Source organism: Oryzias latipes, chromosome 20 (assembly GCF_053564925.1).
Source record: "Oryzias latipes strain Hd-rR chromosome 20, Olatipes_Hd-rR_3.1".
NCBI classification, from domain to species: domain Eukaryota; kingdom Metazoa; phylum Chordata; class Actinopteri; order Beloniformes; family Adrianichthyidae; genus Oryzias; species Oryzias latipes.
In genome coordinates this window covers 20764872-20778414 of record NC_136256.1, presented here as the reverse complement: position 1 = coordinate 20778414, position 13543 = coordinate 20764872, and the positions used below count along the sequence as shown (strand labels likewise).

The following is a 13543-nucleotide window of genomic DNA, read 5'->3' as shown; positions in this document are numbered from 1 at the left end:
CAAACCTGTGCTGTAGGGCACAGGTTGATCCACTCCAAGAGAAATGAGTGAAAATGGAGCAGAGATAGAGATTCAATCATTTTCTCAGATGGTGCAGTTCTCCCCTGAGAGATCGAAATGAGAGCACAGCGCTTTGCCTACAGCGTCACACGCCAAGAAGGAACTGTTTTTTGCATGAAGGCGCCTCAGAATAAAGGCAAAGTGGGTTCACAATGACAAGACATATCTGTGTTACTGTCTCTGACAAGTTGTGACTTCTTCAGTTACAAACAGTAACAACACGCTTAAGTAGACATTAAATTATATATTGGCACAGTTTTTCTTTAAAATATGTTATTTTTTAAGGCCATTTTGAAGTTCAATGACAGAAATGGAAAAAAAAACGACTCACAAAAAGTTTAACATTTTCAACTTTGGGGTAAAACTATGGAAAAATATGTAAAACTGAATGCAAATGAGATGCACCATCATAAAAGTAGAGCTTTTAGGAAGAAGTAAGCAATGGGCGTTTCTTTATTTCAACCAATATTTTAAAACCAAAGAACCACAGTATTTAGCATAGCAAAGCATATAATCCCAATTTCAGCAACTTTCCATTTTGGCTGAGCCTCAATTACAGCTTGATAACAAAATTTCATTCAAATCTTAAAAGGACTTATTGATTGCTGAGGCATAAAATTCCATCAAAACAATTACATTATAAGTTGATAAGTGATTCTGACAAAAGTTACCATGTTTAAAAACAGGAATGGTGAGCAAAAGGTCCAAAAGCATTCACTTGCTGCACACAAATTAGAAAGAAAAAAAAACAGAACTCAGGAGTCGTGTGTGGATTTGTAAATTTGACTAAAACTGAAATAAAATCCCACTAGTATATGATAGAACTGCAAATATAATACTAGAATATAGGAAGTTTTCAGCACGATGAGGGTTGAACATGGTAAACAAGGAAAGCAGTTTGAAAATGGCCTGATCTGTGCTTTGCAGATTCAAGAATCTCATGGGATTTAACTGTGAATTTGCACTTTCATCACAGAAAGATTCCAACTTTAAATGGTTGCACCGCACTGATTATAGGAATTCTAACCTTCGTCCCCCACTGTAATAAACAGCCATGGTTAGGTGGAAGCAGCAAGCGACTAGGCCTACCTGTTGATGGCGATTCAGAATCTTGGTTTGCAAAGGTACAACAGACTGCAATCTTCAGTGTTTGTAAAGCCACAACAAATGTTTTGACTTTAACATGTGAAGCTATTAAGGTAAATATGATGAATTAGTCACTGTATTTTCTGAAATCAGTTTTGGTTTTTGTGAAATTGGTAAAATGTATGTATTTTTTGTGTATGGACCCCAGGAAGACTAGCGACCACTTTGTGGAAGCTAATGGGGCTCCAAATAAATAAACAAATAAATAAATAAATAAACTGGTTCAATATATTTCAGCTGTTTTACATTATTTCCTGGTGTTTTTAATTAAAACTATTTTTCCCTTAATCTAGCAATACTGTCATAAAAAAATCCAAACACATGCAGATGTACCGATTTGGGATGAGTTTTATTGTCGAAAGCAATGTTAATCTATGACGTCTCTGTTTTTAAGTAAATGGCATAATTGCAAGAGAAAACAGTTTTTCAAGACAAACAACTTTTAACCTGTTGTGAAAATGTAAGTGTACTTTGATGCCACTGCCTATAATAAGGTTTTTCAGAAACAGTCCAAAAACTGTACTGGATGTGCCTTCAAAACCATTCAAACAAGACTTCTCTTGCCAGGAGATTTGTGATTTCCATTTGATACATTGGTCAAAACCTAAAAAATGAATTTAAAAAAAAAAAAAGATGGCTATAGAGGACAGGTATGAATCTGACTAATGCAGATTCAAGCTTTCTTGAGTTGCACTATATCAAATAAGAGTTTTCCCTGCTCTTGCCCTGAAAGTGACTGCAGGCTGCATTTCATGTCACATTATGAAATACAATAAATTATTGATCAAAGTGCTTTAATGTCTTATTATCCACCACCATCCTCTGAAAATCTGATAGGGACTAATGGACTTGAGTTTAAATATATAAGATCTAATACATAATAAACTAACACTTGTCTTTCAAAATATACGGTGACAATGAATAAAACCTATCTTATCCAAGCAAACTGCACAACAGTTTCCTAGGTTTGGGGTATAGTTTGTTGTGATGCATTCTTGGATTCTCTAACCCAGGTTTAAAAAAGAAAAAAAAAGGCACACACTGCTTGTTGCTCCCCAGTTGCATAAGGAAAGAGGGGAGAACAGCTCAAAGAGGAACTGCATAGCCTGGCAGAAGCAGGCTAATGTAAAAAGAGAGGTAGTGACCATGCAAACTTGAATCTGGCTCCCTCCTACTCTGAAATGACCTACTTTAGGCTAATGGCAGTGGCTATGCTCAAATGGATGAACTCAAAGCAAATGTGATTGGCCATAGAGGCAAAGGAGACTTTGAAGGGTAAAACATGTTGACAAGTGGCTTTAATACTATTGTTGACCTGTGCAATGAATAGATGGACAACGATACACAAACATAAATGTGCATGCGTCCTTGTGTTTTGCCCTTTAAAAGGCATCGGGATGTCATTATGGTGTGGCACTATGCTGTCCACTGAAAATGACAAGCAACTATATAGCAGAGGCTATCGGTTTTTATTAATAACAGAGACAGGCCATTAAACTCTAATAGCCCAGTGTCACTCTGTGCTCCTATTGGCTCTGCAGGGGCTTTCAAGCATGAGTTACCATGGAGATTTAAGACCTGATTGGTTTGTGGCTTTCCTGCTGGGCCTTTTGTAATTGGTTGCCTCCATCCCCTTGACTTAGCAGTAATAATGGGTCAGCGTACATTGAGACAAATAAGATACTGGACGTACCAGGCACGTCTCAATGACTCCAACACAGACGGCTTGGCTGTTGTGCCTTTTCTGTTACCAGAGTGTGGGACAGGGTGGCGATTTAATCCTGTAAAGGTTTTCCTTTGCAATTTAGAAAGGGCTGTTATGTGACAGCCACGAGCAGCAGGTGTCTTGTGTAATCAGTTCTGTCGATCAATATTTCTAATAGGCACAACAAATTTATGGCGGCTCTGACTGCAAGGGAGAACTCTAAAATCTTTACATCAAATGATACCAGGGAAATGTTTGTACAAGGCATCCATTTACAGGAAGTTACACAGACTATCTGTGCAACTTCCTGTGACTGCAGCATGACTCTTGGGGTAATGCTTTGACATAAACCTCACATCACTATATAAAATATTATGCTAAATATTAGTGAAAATAACAGGTGATGTGCAAAATTTATATTGATGTTTTCTTTCAAAGTTGATTTCTTCTGCCCACACATCTGAATGTGTATTCAGGATGAGCCAAAGAACAAAGCTGATGTTGATTTGAAATAAATAAATAAATAAATATACACACACACACACACACACACACACACACACACACAGTACAGACCAAAAGTTTGGACACACCTTCTCATTCAAAGAGTTTTCTTTATTTTACTGACACTTTCAAAGTTTTCCCTTTCCAAACTTTTGGTTTGTACTGAGTGTGTGATAACATATATATTATCTTAAGTTTTGATGCCATTTTGCTTTTGTTTAGAAGTCTTTTAGGCAATCAGATGTCAAGTAGGAAGGCATGTGTTTGACATTTTTACAACTAGCGTATTGTAATGTGGATGTTCCAGGGTAAGAAATATGGCATAAAGCTACTATGAGTAACTGGTTTTGTCACACCTCCAGTTTCCACTCTACCTGTTCCTGTTATCAGCCTTAACACTAGTGGTCCTGCATTAACCAAGTTTTGGTATCATCTTTCTGTCCAGTTGCCCCATTTAAACTTCCAATCACATCATAAGCGTTATTAAAAGTTATTAAAAAATAGGATATTTATAAGCATTCTATAAAATGGTAGACTTGGAATGTATCCTTTGAGCACTTAAAATAAAGTATATACTCCATTGTTGCTTTAATTGTAACTTGTAATTGTCAGTGAGAACAGTGGCAACTGGTGTTGGGTTCCTCTCTAAGCATTATTCTTTGTGGACATCATAGGACTACTAGTGAATGATAACATTTGCTATTGGTATCTGGTGTCATCAGCTTACTGCAGCTTAAGGGCATATGTGTCATAAAAAATGTTGGCAGTTGAGATGCTGTGATACACAAGTATTGACACACACTTGACTATTGGTATTAGGGAGCTCTTAGAGGTAAGCAATCACATGAACATGAATGTTTGCTTAAAAAAAGGGTTTCTGAACTACACAGTCTCCTTTTAGTTTATCTTAAATGTGTAATTGACCCACAAAAAAACATTAGTCAAAAGTATACTGCAGACCAATGACAGTACTGGAAGTCGAATCTCTAGTATACCTTTGCGGCATCTCTCAGAGTATTGCTACAGTAAGTGAAAAGAGGATGGGCAAGATACCTCAATATGTACATGAATGATTGGCATATTTTAGACCAAGTATATTAAATTGACAGCTAGTCAAGCTGCCATCTCATCTAACTCATTAGTGCAGTAAGAACAGACATTTGGTCTTCAGTCATGACCTGGGACCTTAATCATGGGGAGTGGGAAATCAGTGCAAGGCTGATGGTAGGGAGATTGTTGATTCAAATGAAAAGAGGGGATTCCAAATCCAAAACTTCTCTGAAATATCAGAGCAAACAAATGTTTTTTCAGCTGTCTAGTTTTTTTCTTCTTCTTTTTTTAGCAAGAGAACAAGACATAATTTTAAACATAAAACTTTATCTGGAATGTTTTTTTTAGCTAGTCTCAGCCAAAAAATCCAAAACATTTTTCTCAAGATATCTGCACTGGTGCTTTAAAATAAACAAATGTTTACATGGTGGGGCAACTTCAATCTAATTTTTTTCAAAACGCAAGGATTATTTTGAAAACAAGAACATGCACAATATTAAAATTGTTGTAAAATAAATTAATTGAGACCTCTGCTATAACCTTAATGGTTACTTCCCATTTACTTTTTACATAAACCCCATTAAATCTGTACTATAATGAATAATAAGATTAAACAATTAGTTGGTCTGATCACAAATTGATTGTTTTAATCTTATAAAATACAAACAGTGTCGAACAACACTGGGTTTCAAAAATGCCAAAACAATTCACATAATCTGAAGAAAAGCAAAAATAATTTACTAAAAATTGAGAAAATTCAACTTTGACAGTGCAAAGCGGACTTCAGCAAAGGCGATTATAGGTGTGGGTGTTTGTGTCATTGCTTATATATTAGGTGTCACAAAAGCAGACTCTCTAGGACTTAACTGGAGCCAACCAGTCTAGCAAGGTAAAAAAATGCAGAGACAACAAAAGGCCGTCGACGCCTGAGGAGCTGCAGGAAAACATGCTTCCTTCTGTTAACCTTAGCTGGTGGAACCTGCAGCTGATGTGTATTATCCGAATACTCTTAACACATAACTGCATATAATGCAAAACATATTACAACCAGCAGAAAACAAAAGACATTTGGTTGCAATGTGTTCTTAAATTTGGGCTAAACTAAAAATGCATCCCACTGTTTATGTCTAATCTGCAAATCGAACAGAGAAATGTTTTTATTGTATTTTACATTTCTCATACAACTTGTATTTTCATGGTAAACTTAACCATTTTGCATTTGTTTTTTTCTCTAAGACTAACGATTGTTGAACAAAACACAAGCTTCCCTTTAAAGTGCAAAGCCATCAAACTTAACTTGTAGAGGATACTAAGGGGTCCAACAAGTTCCTAAAATGAGGTTGTCTGACATATAAGCAACACAGAGGCAGTGACTTACTGCAGAACAAAGGCAATCAGAGGACAAAACCCCAGGTGCAGGCTGTCCAAAGACATCCCAGAGTCCCACAAATAATAGAGGGATGCAAGGAGCAGGCAGAGAAAAAGTTGGTGGAACACTATTACCAACTGGTTCCATTATCCGACTTCAAAAAATGTATATAGGTATTGACCAGTTATACGGTAATTTAGTGCAGGTAAGCCTTTCCTGGAAAATTAGATCAGCTGGATAAATGTTTACCCACACTGCACTGCTGGCAATAATCCATATATTTGTAAAAACCCCATCACTATTACAAAAGGATTCACTTGACAAATGTCTGTTAAAAGGTTGAGAACAAAAGAGGGAAGGTTTAAAGAAAGAGAATCACAGACACATCTATTTGAGTCACGCTATAATGAGGAGAAAATATACAATGAGATAGGTGGGGAGGTCAAACTTCTAAAAGCTGAGGGCATGTGCCAGTGTACCATTCCTGTTATCATGTGGGTTAACTGGGCTCTGATTATAGAGACACACCCAGTGGTTTCAGGAGGTTAGACAGTGCTTACCATGACTACTATTAAAGAACATCCAAACTTACAGGAGACCTGTTTGAAGCATCCAGGACTATAATAACAAAGCTCTAGAAACTAAAAATAGGCACGAAACAATGAGTTAGAGGAGTGTATTCTGTCCTCGCATGGCATCTCAGTACAAATGGACCTAAGAGACCAATAAACAAGAATGTCTGAATAAAAACAGCTTCTGGAAAGCTATGACACAGGCCACTTATTTCCCATAATCTAAAAAGCAAAAACATGACAGAAGGGTCCAGAGGAGTTATTGCAAGTATTTGCCTGATTGACAGGAGCCCCAAAAAATGGTTTGTTGAGCCAAGTATTACACCACTGAATATTAAGGAAATGAGCTTCGTCCAAATATTATGTAGGTAGGTTCAGAAGTGAAATCTGGCCTTGCTGACAGCTGCTGTCATCTTGAACCAGAAGTGATATCAGGTTTGAGGGTCAAAAGGGGAGGCAGAAGGAGATGGGAGAACGTTGTGATGGACGCAAACAGTTTATGGCACTGGAAATCTGAACCTTGAGAGTGTTTAACAACACTTCAACTGTGAACGGTGATATTTGCTGAAAATGAAATTTAACTGAGCAAAGGACAAGACATAGACAGCGAAAAGTAAAAGTCAACTTTGGTGAGGACATTTATTTTGGTGTTCAAATCAATGGTTCAACTTTGTAACTGTCAATTTAAGTATCTAGACATTGGTGATTCTTAAAATAAAAGTTCATCATAAATTCACATTTAAGTTTTAGCCCAGTGTGCCATCTGAACAAGTTTTATTTGGATTCGTTTATGAAAATCCAAATAAAACCAGATTTTCTTTTGATTGGGTAAACTGATAAGTATGTAAACAAGTTCCACTCAAGTTTGTCCACTTTAGAATCACTACAAGGTTATGGCTCTTAAGTGTCAGAGTGCAACCCAGTAACAGGCTCCCCATTTACTGAAAGCTGATCACACTCATCAATCTTTAACACAGGCTGTTATTTCTGAATGTTGCAGGCGGAAAGGCAGAGGCCAGGGGGCCTTTGGCAGAATACACAGACTGCTGGTTGTCAATTGTTACTAAATTTTAATTATACCTTTTAGAACATTAACCCTTATGCCAATACATGATACACCCTCACACACACACACATCTTGTAAAAGGTGCTCCTTGGGTTTTGCCTCCCTGGGCTTGGTTGCCCTCGCTTGAAAAAATGAAAAAGAGGGCCCCTAGAGGGGGGACTAAACCATGGTCACGACTGGCTAATGATTGTTTTTGTGATTTTTTTTTTTTTGTTCCCTTTTGGAGACCTTTGCCTCTCGATTGTGCCCGACTTCAGAGTAAGCTTGTCATTGCCACTACTTTGCACTGGACTTCCTGAGGGGCCTGCTGGTGATCTGTCTGGTGTATCATGTAGGCACCTACTGGAGGGCAGCGGTTTGTCCAATAATGAGGGGGGAATGCTGAAGACTCCTCAGCAGTGGTAGGGTCCTCATTTTGGGGTAGTGGGGCTTTTGGATAAGTGGGGCCTTGTACTAGACCTTGTAGTGGGGGCAGAGTCTAAGCTAGGGCTTGCACTCTACATACTTCTGGGCCCTCCCCTTCTATGGGCTCCAGTGGGGAACCCTCCAGGCCCATTGACCATTGTCATTGAGCATTTTAGTCAACACATACACACCCATCTCAGAACAGGTGCCTGCTCATCCCTGCACCAACATGAAGACAATAGCTGCGTCTACATGGACAAAAGTAATCGGAAAGAACGCCTGATTGGAAGAAAAATGTGCCATGTAAACACGCCGTATACTATACTATAATATACTATAATACTCTGCCCCGATCAGACTCCTTCGGATCAAAATTTCTTTCCGATCGAGAAAACTTACAGGAGATGTAAGCCGTATGCCGATTGTTTATCTGATCGTTGTTCATGTAAAACGGTTCATTCCGATTGTGTGTCACTACTGCTCTGGTTTAACGTCATGCATAGACGGTGTTTCGCTCCAGAGAAAGCTTTGGAGCTCAAACAAGACCGACCGGCTGCTCTGCGGAAGCGCCGCCCTCGCCCTGCTGGCTCTTCGCCTCTCCCCTTTCTTACACCCCTCACAAGGAGGGTGCGGGGGAGGAGCGCTTCGTGCCCCGTGACGTCTGGACCCAGCGCGGTCCGGGCTCGGGTGCCGGTGGACCGAGCGAACTGTGTCTCTGGGCAGAGCAGCCGGATTTCAAACTTTGTGTTTGAGGGGAGGGGAGGATGCTTTGTTACGTGCGCGTTTGTTATGCGTGTGAGACTGCGGACTGCGATCCGTCCCGCCGCTCTGGGTTAGTGGCTGCCAGACTCAGGAGAACTGTGTGTCCGACCAGAGCTCGGGCCTCCAGTTCACACAGCGGCTTTGGGGCGGTGTATGAGCTTTTCAAAGCAGAAATGCCGCTCAGTCTTTAGAAACCGTTCAAACAATCACTTGGATTTGTGTTTCCAGTCGTGTCCCTACAAAATAAAGGCTGATGTTATACCCATATATTTACATGCAGCCAAGATGCAGATTGCGGCATTTCCCGCATGGATTTTGTGTTCATCAAACAAGGCTAATGTTGTTAGCGCGTGTTAGCCTCTCCTAACACTGGCTTCTTCCAGCTCCATTCTTCCACAAAAAAAGCACTGACCAAACGGATTAAAATTAAAATGATGAGCGAAGAGGTGCTTCATAATATTTATAACATTAATAAAAGCATGTTTAGAAGATCATTTCCTATATTACCGAGCTGCTGCCTAAATGTATATGGCAACTCAGTTTGTTTACAACGGGACTCATTTCCTCTTCCGGTATTTTCAACACTACTGCGCATGCCCAAATGATTAATTCCGACTGAAAGTGTGACCATGTGAACGTTTGTTCTAATCGGGAAAAGTTTTTCTGATCCCATGTACACAGTTGGATTATAATCCCACCATTGATCCGATCAAGATATTTAGCGCATGTAACCGCGGCTACTGACGTGTTGCAGTGTGTGTTTGTGCCCAAAAACCAGCCTTTTTGGGGACAATTTATAAGCATTAGCAATTGGTAACCTCTAAAAACATTTGTTGGCTATTATGTATATATTCCAAACCAATAATAATAACCAAAATAATTCTGTTGATCAGCAACCCAAAAGTAATGGCTGATTTTGATTTTTAATTTTCAAGAAATTTTAATTTATTGTTACTTTTGAACGTTTCAAGTCATTTCAGTGAGTATTTTGGACTTTGTTTCTTTAACTGAGGGGTACCAACAATTTTGTCCACCACTGTATTATAGAGTTTTAGCTTCAACTCTGTCAAACCATGAAATTTGTGCAGGTTGATTTGGACAAATATGAACATCTTAAACTGAAGCATGGATTTTGTCTTTATTAGGCAACATATGACTTAATTTTTTTTTCTGTACAGAAATAGTTAAACCACTTAATCTTAAGAGATTGGCCTTAGAGTCCCACTCAGATCATCTTTTGATCCATTTTAAAAGCATTCCCAGAGATCTTTTAATTTTGATTATGCCATTTTTAAGGGGGGAAAAACTACATAGTTTTCTAGGATATAGTTTCTACAGAGCAGCTGGAGTTCTTTAGAAATCCACTACAGAGTTGTGGGCTGGACAGTTGGCGAGGAGTAAGCCTTCCCATCATTCCCTTTGTTCACAAGCTCACCCACAAGAAGAATGCTACAAGAATGTTAAAAACACTAAAAAAAACAATTTTTTATTTGAGTGGGTCTTTAATGATGACCAAAAAAAAAGGTTTTCTTGGCAAATACGTTACTACAGTCATCAAACAAGAAGCAGAGATGTTCAAACACAAGAGAACATAGAAGCAAAGCAGTTGCTGTCTGGTCTTAAACAGCAAAAACCAAGTGTCCTTTTTTTGTTTTTCAGATTATCAATCAAATATGCTCTGATGGACTGGGAAACACTTTGTGGCAAAAATAATGCATAAATACCAGACGTACAGGTATTGCTAAAGGAGCAACAGGAGGACAAAGGATTTGTGATGATCTTTAGTCAATGATGTAAATCAGTAAAAATGTGAATCAATAGAGATGTCCATTTTGATGGGAACATATGATGAAATTTCAGAAACAAATATAATTAAAACATAAATCTATAACTTAAAAAGATGAGATAGTTGCTCTGAGGAAGTTTTTATTAAACTACAATATATTATATAGATACATTTTTGTTAGATGCACAAACGATCAAGACTATTCATGATTTCAAGTTCTGTCACATTGTGTGATGGAGTTGTGCGAATAGAGTTTAGCGTGGTTATGGATCTCACCTTGGCTTTAGTCCAGAGAGGCCCTCAGGCCATTGTTGCAAGATGACAATGATGGGAAACTTTCAGACATCCTCCTCTTCTCTCTGCTAGAATAAACAAAATTAGCATTTGGGATTTAGAGACGGTTTTGTTAATCAACAGATGTGCTACACTGGTGGACAATTATTTCGTCCAAAAATATTGAAGGTTATGACTCTCTCTTCAACAAGGACACAGAGAAGAATAAAAAAGGATTGCCACAACAAAGTATAGGTAATCCTAAAATCCTTACAAGATAAGAAAAGATCTATACTCTCCTTTTTGTTTAAAACCGTTTTAAGATATTAATAAAGGCACGTGATTCTCCTAATATATTCAGAGGTTGAAAACATTTCTTACACATCAAAGATCCCCAATTAGCAAACATGTCATTTCGTTGTGAAAGACATTGGACTGGGTTAAAAGGACCAATAAATTGAGCCTAGCTGATGCAGTAAATGGCAGATTTTTCTTTCTGGCAATCTAGGACTGTCAGAATTTTATGAAGGTTTCAGTCTTTTCTGCAAACTGGTAGCTTTAAATATTTATAATGGTCGAAAAAAAAGACATTCAGCTTCAGCTAAATACAAGAAATATCAGAGCTTTTGACCTTTGTGAACACTTAGAATCCCATGATTAAAAAAATAATGTTTAGAAAAAACTAGAAAGTGTATGTAAAAAACATACTGCGTTACCCTTTCTAAAAGGAAATCCAATTGTATTATATTTTCTTTCTGCCTCAAAGCTCAAAACTTTATTCATCTGCAGGATTTTCTTAGCAGAGCTTAAACCATCACATGCTCAGTCTTAGTCCAAACCCTGATCTTTGGACTAGATGAAAAGGAAAACAATCTGAATGCATTCAAATAGTGTTACTAAAGAAAAAAACTAAATGCAAAAGATTACTTCAAAACTATGAAAATAAAGATTTTATAGCAAAAATATTCTTATAAATATTTGGCACTAAATAGTTTTTTTTCTTTGAGACATACATTAATCTATACATACAGACAGTATTTACAAAACAGTTCAGAACAGATATTCACCAAGTCATTTCACCTGAGCGTAGAGTCTCAGATTTCCCCAGTACACATTGTTTAAACATCTGTTGATGATCAAGCCATGGGTTAGTAGGTCTAGATTTATATTTCAGATTAGGTCCCAATTAAAAACAAGATTTTTTTGTGATTGAATAAAGTAATTCAAATAAAATGTAAAAACATGTTCAAACTTTGAACTGAATGCTTAATAACATCAGACATTTCTTTTAAGTTAACAAAGAAGATCAAACATGAGGTTGAGAGTGGAACATTCAGGCAATTAGTAGTTCTGTAGATACAAGCAGAGTAATCATGAGATACAGGCTCAATTTGTTGAGCCTGAAGCTCAACTTTGGGAGTAATTAGAATTAAAACAATTACCACCGGTATGGGCTCCATCTGGGTGTAAGAACTTTGACACCAAGGTTGAAATAACAATACTAATGAGCTAGCTAATCAGGTTCACATGAAAAAGGACAAGGGGTACATGGTTCATGTGCTAAAAATTGACCATATTGACGAGGTCACAAAGGGGCTAAGCACCAATGGACCCCTCACTGTGTGCCTTTAAAATGGCCCACTAATGGTTGTCAATTGAATAAGAATCTAGACGGATGTTGACACTAATGAAAAGACCCAGTCTTTTTAGGGTCCACTTCCACTGAGATTTACTCAAGATTCTGAGGAGGTTAAAAAAAGGTGCAACTGGTGAACATTTGTGGCATTTGGAAAATTCATTTGAAAAAATGCCACAAACAAGCACAAAACGGCTTAACATTTTGGCATACTCTAAATGATATAGACTATGTTTAAAAGTATATATGTACGACAACTGGTATTGTTTAAGTACAAATATTGCAGAATTTGTATTGTTTGAAAGACTAAAGTCTTTTTATAACAAGTAACAGACTGAAGAAGTTACATTTTGGCGCAAGCATGTTAAAACAGAAAAAAACAAAACGCACAGTTCCATCAACAATCCTGGTCTCTTTCCTTCATTTCTGAATCAGTGCCCCTGTTTTTGTTGTGCTTGTTCTACAGGTATGTCTGTGTGCGTTTAGAAAAGATGTTAAGCGGTACATCTTCTTGTGCTTTCTAACAACTTTTGCATATGCCGTCTGTTCAAAGAAAAAGAAAGTCTAAAACAAAAGTTAGAATTGATGTAAAAAGTTTTTCACAGGTTACTGTGATTTTTAAGTGTGGAAATTTCCAAAAAGTAAAGATTTATACAATCATAGATAAAACATGGTTTTTCTGAAATTCCATGCACACAACAATACAAACCAAAATAATGAAAACATTTCAAAATTTTGAATTTAAAGTTTTGTAAATAATAATGGATTTATTGGATTTCCATTATTTTACAAGCAATACTTTCACTTTAGACCTTGAATGTTATTTTTAAAACTATGGCAATTTCTCTCCTGCATTGGTCTTGTAAACAGTTTAAAAAACAAAGTGAGAACCACATAATTCTATGTATGACCGTAACAAACCACATTATTGTTCATTTCTTTATATATTTAACTAAACAAAGCACAGTCATTTTTATTTATAGCTACAGGAACAAAAAACTGTGATGTGTCAGCCGCAATCGAAACGGGTCTTACTATTTATTCCCTTCTTGTACTTGAAGTTTTAAGTAAACCAAAGCAATTGGCTTTCTAGGATTTCCCTCTGCTTACAGTAGTCATGTCTTTGACCTGAATTATCATTTTCGTCATCCTGAAAATGGCCCTTTTCAGTCCACAAAACAGCAAGGGGTAATTTACCTCAACAGGACA

The 13543-nt window shown here is 37.4% G+C and overlaps 1 protein-coding gene across 4 annotated transcripts in view; it reads right to left on the bottom strand.

Annotated features, from left to right (window-relative positions):
- ncoa2 (nuclear receptor coactivator 2) overlaps positions 1-13543 on the bottom strand; it is a 65830-nt gene that overhangs the window by 37095 nt on the left and 15192 nt on the right. For 2 of the 4 annotated variants that reach the window (XM_004081254.5, XM_011488889.4), the window contains exon 2: positions 10702-10787. The exons of the other annotated variants lie outside the window; for them this stretch is intronic. The gene's annotated coding sequence lies outside the window, so the exon portion shown is untranslated. The remainder of the gene's footprint in view (positions 1-10701; positions 10788-13543) is intronic. 4 annotated transcript variants of the gene reach the window in all.